Source organism: Carcharhinus amblyrhynchos, unplaced genomic scaffold (genome assembly GCF_965287045.1).
Source record: "Carcharhinus amblyrhynchos unplaced genomic scaffold, sCarAmb.v2.hapA scaffold_87, whole genome shotgun sequence".
Taxonomy (NCBI): Eukaryota; Metazoa; Chordata; class Chondrichthyes; order Carcharhiniformes; family Carcharhinidae; genus Carcharhinus; species Carcharhinus amblyrhynchos.
In genome coordinates, this window is record NW_027649827.1 from 444,871 (window position 1) to 449,100 (window position 4,230).

General features: G+C 60.2%; 1 pseudogene; it reads right to left on the reverse strand.

The window, feature by feature from the left end:
• Positions 1–1,345: 1,345 nt before the first annotated feature.
• Positions 1,346–3,042, reverse strand: LOC145337963 (sodium/calcium exchanger 1 pseudogene; annotated as a pseudogene).
• Between the last annotated feature and the right edge of the window lie 1,188 nt (positions 3,043–4,230).

The window sequence follows — 4,230 nt, forward strand, 5'->3', positions numbered from 1 at the left end:
AGGGTTTGGGGATGAGAGTGACGGGGAGAGAGCAGGGTTTGGGGATGAGAGTGACGGGGAGAGAGCAGGGTTTGGGGATGAGAGTGACGGGGAGAGAGCAGGGTTTGGGGATGAGAGTGACGGGGAGAGAGCAGGGTTTGGGGATGAGAGTGACAGGGAGAGAGCAGGATTTGGGGGTGAGAGTGACGGGGGAGAGAGCAGGATTTGGGGATGAGAGTGATGGGGAGAGTAGGGTTTGCGGGCGAGAGTGACGGGGGAGAGGAGCGTTTGGAGGGTGAGAGTGACGGGGAGAGAGCAGGGTTTGGGGGTGAGAGTGACGGGGGAGAGGGCAGGATTTGGGGCTGAGAGTGACGGGGCAGAGAGCAGGATTTGGGGATGAGAGTGACGGGGAGAGGGCAGGATTTAGGGATGAGAGTGACGGGGAGAGAGCAGGATTTGGGGCTGAGAGTGACGGGGAGAGAGCAGGATTTGGGGCTGAGAGTGACGGGGAGAGGGCAGGATTTGGGGATGAGAGGACGGGGAGAGAGCAGGGTTTGGGGCTGAGAGTGACGGGGAGAGTAGGGTTTGGGGGTGAGTGTGACAGGGAGAGGAGCGTTTGGAAGGTGAGAGTGATGATGGGAGGATTAGAGAGTAAGGTTTGGGGTGGGACTGGCAAGGGGAGAGGGCAGGGTTTGGGGCTGAGAGTGGGGAGGGAGGGAGTAGGGTTTCGAAGTGAGTGTGGCAAGGGGAGAGCAGGGATTGAGCGGACAGAGACGAGGGGAGAGTATCATAGAATCATAGAACCCTACAGTACAGAAAGAGGCCTTTCGGCCCATCGAGTCTGCACTGAACACAATCCCACCCAGGCCCTACCCCCATATCCCATCATATTATACCCACTAATCCCTCTAACCTACACATCCCAGGACACTAAGGGGCAATTTCTTAGCACTGCCAATCAACTTAGCCCACACATCTTCAGACTGTGGGAGGAAACCGGAGCACCCGGAGGAAACCCACGCAGACACGGGGAGAACGTGCAGACTCCGCACAGACAGTGACCCGAGTCGGGAATCGAACCCAGGTCCCTGGAGCTGTGAAGCAGCAGTGCTAACCCACTGTGTTACCGTGCCGCCCATGGTAGGGTTTGGGGGGAGAATGATGAGGGGAGAGAAGAGTTTGGGGGTGAGAGTGACAGGGAGGATTGGGGAGCAGGGTTTCGGAGTGAGAGTGACAGGGAAAGAGTAGGGTTTGGCGGTGACACTGGCAGAGGGAGAGTAGGGCTTGGGGTGGGGCTGGCAAGGGGAGAGGGCAGTGCTCCAGGGTGTGGATGAAGATGAGGGGGGTTGAGGACGAAGACTGGGACTCACGTTGTCTCGTCGTTCTCGAAGACCAGGTGCCCGCTGTACTGCTCAAAGTCCTCGCCCGCCTTGGCCGTGCCCTCCACCATCTTGAACGGGATGTGGACGGTTCCCCGGGCCCCCGAGGTCCGCTGCACCTTGACCCGCATGACCCCCACGCTCTCGCTGACCCGCTGCGAATCCTGCTCCAGGGCGAAGATGCCGGCGTGGTCATCGTCGAAGATGGTGATGGTGGCGGTGGTGGGGGAGCCCAGGACGTAGGCGGCGGGCACGGGGGCCAGGCTGTTGCGGCCGTCCTCCGCCTGGCTGACCCGCAGGTTGCTGAGGTGGACGTGGAAGTACTCGTCCTCCTCGAAGATGTCGTCGTCGATGATGCCCACCGCCAGCTCCCGCCGCACCTCGCCCGGTTTGAAGACCAGCGTGCCCTCGGCGAACTGGTAGTCCGAGCCGGCGTTGGCTGTGCCGTCCTCAGTGCGGAAGTCCACCATGACGGTGCAGGAGGAGTCGCCGCCCTCCCGCGTGACGGCCAGCTTGAGGGCGCCGCAGTTCTCGAAGCACTGGTACTGGGCGTGCTCGAAGGAGACGGTGCCCACGCCAGCCCCGGCGCCCCCCCGCAGGTCCTGGAGGCTCAGGGCCTTGCGGGCCTGCTCGGCCGCGTGCTTCTTGAGGATGTTGCCGGCGCCCGTCATGCGCCGGGTGGCCTGGATCCGGTAGAAGGCGCGGCTCTTCTGCTGCTGGCTCAGGGCGTGGTAGTTGGCCATCTCCACCAGCTGCTCCATGTCCTTGTCGGGGTGCCGCTGGCGGAGCTCCTTCAGCACCCGCGCCATCACCCGCCGCGCCTCCTCCTCCTGGTCCTTCTCGCCCGCCTCCGACTCCACGCCCTCCTGCGAGCCCTTGTAGGCCCCGTCCAGCTCCATGTCCAGCTTCTCCAGCGGCCTCTCGCCCACCGTCTCGATGATTAGCCCCCGGCTCTTGTCCGCCCGGTAGCGCTTGTACATGTACTTGTAGATCAGGAGGCGCCGGTCAGCGATCCAAGCCACCAGCACGCACACCGGGAAGAAGAGGAAGGTGACTAGGCCTTCCCACACGTCCACCACGCCCGGCGAGATGACGGCCAGGATCAGGTAGAGCCAGATGTAGGCGAAGATGCTCCAAGTGGCCGTCACAAAGAAGACCCGGAGGTGCTTGATCTTACGGCTCTCGCCATCGGGTATCACGTAAATGCAGGTGGCGATGATGACAAACATGTTGAAGGCAGCGCTGCCCACAATGGTGGCAGGACCAAGGGTGCCCGCCTCAAAGTTGTGCCCGCAGACTTCGATGACGGAGAGTAGGATCTCCGGGGCGGAGGAACCCAGCGCCATCAGGGTCAGGTTGGACACCGTCTCGTTCCAGATGCGCACCGTCGCCGTCGTGGTCTCGCCGTTGGCCTTCTTGATGGTGATCTCCCGCTCCTGCGAGGTGATCACCTCGATGGACGCCATGAAGCGGTCGGCAATGATGGACATCCCCAGGAACATGTAGACCAGCGCCACAAAGTAGACGATGGCCCTCGCCACCTTGTCGCCCACCGAGGGGTCCTGGGGCAGCCAGACGGGCAGGATCACCCCCTTCTCGCAGGAGTACAGGCCCAGGCAGGTGGCGTTCTCGCCCGGCGGGGCGGTGGGGGTCACCGGGTCCCCGCCACGCGCCGGCCGGGCGCCGCCCACCAGCGCCAGCAGGAGGCCGCCAGCCGGAAGGATCCGGAACGGGACACACTGCCACAGCACCATCTTTCCCGCTCCGCTGGATGGACGGTCAACACTGCAACACAGAGAGAGAAAAACATCAGTCAAACAGCACAAAGAAAATTCCAGCACAGGAACAGGCCCTTCGGCCCCTCCTGCACCGACCATGCTGCCCCGACTGAACTAAAACCCCCTACCCTTCCGGGGACCGTATCCCTCTGTTCCCATCCTATTCATGGATTTGTCCAGACGCCCCTTAAAACTCACTATCGTATCCGCTTCCACTCCCTCCCCCGGCAGCGAGTTCCAGGCACCCACCACCCTCTGTGTAAAAAATCTGCCTCGTACATCTCCTTTAAACCTTGCCCCTCGCACCTTAAACCTGTGCCCCCCCCCCCCTAGTAATTGACTCTTCCACCCTGGGAAAAAGCTTCTGACTATCCACTCTGTCCGTGCCTCTCATAATCTTGTAGACTTCTATCAGGTCTCCCCTCAACCTCCGTCGCTCCAGTGAGAACAAACCGAGTTTCTCCAACCTCTCCTCATAGCTAATACCCTCCATACCAGGCAACATCCTGGTAAATCTTTTCTGTACCCTCTCCAAAGCCTCCACATCCTTCTGGTAGCCTGGCGACAGACATCATTCAGAGAAACAGTGTAGAGAGAGCTTTACTCTGTATCTAACCCCGTGCTGTACCTGTCCTGGGAGTGTTTGATGGGGGACAGTGTAGAGGGAGCTTTACTCTGTATCTAACCCCGTGCTGTACCTGTCCTGGGGGTGTTTGATGGGGGGACAGTGTAGAGGGAGCTTTACTCTGTATCTAACCCTGTACTGTACCTGTCCTGGGAGTGTTTGATGGGGGGACAGTGTAGAGAGAGCTTTACTCTGTACCTAACCCTGTACTGTACCTGTCCTGGGACTGTTTGATGGGGGGACAGTGTAGAGAGAGCTTTACTCTGTATCTAACCCCGTGCTGTACCTGTCCTGGGAGTGTTTGATGGGGGACAGTGTAGAGGGAGCTTTACTCTGTATCTAACCCTGTACTGTACCTGTCCTGGGAGTGTTTGATGGGGGGACAGTGTAGAGAGAGCTTTACTCTGTATCTAACCGCGTGCTGTACCTGTCCTGGGAGTGTTTGATGGGGGGACAGTGTAGAGGGAGC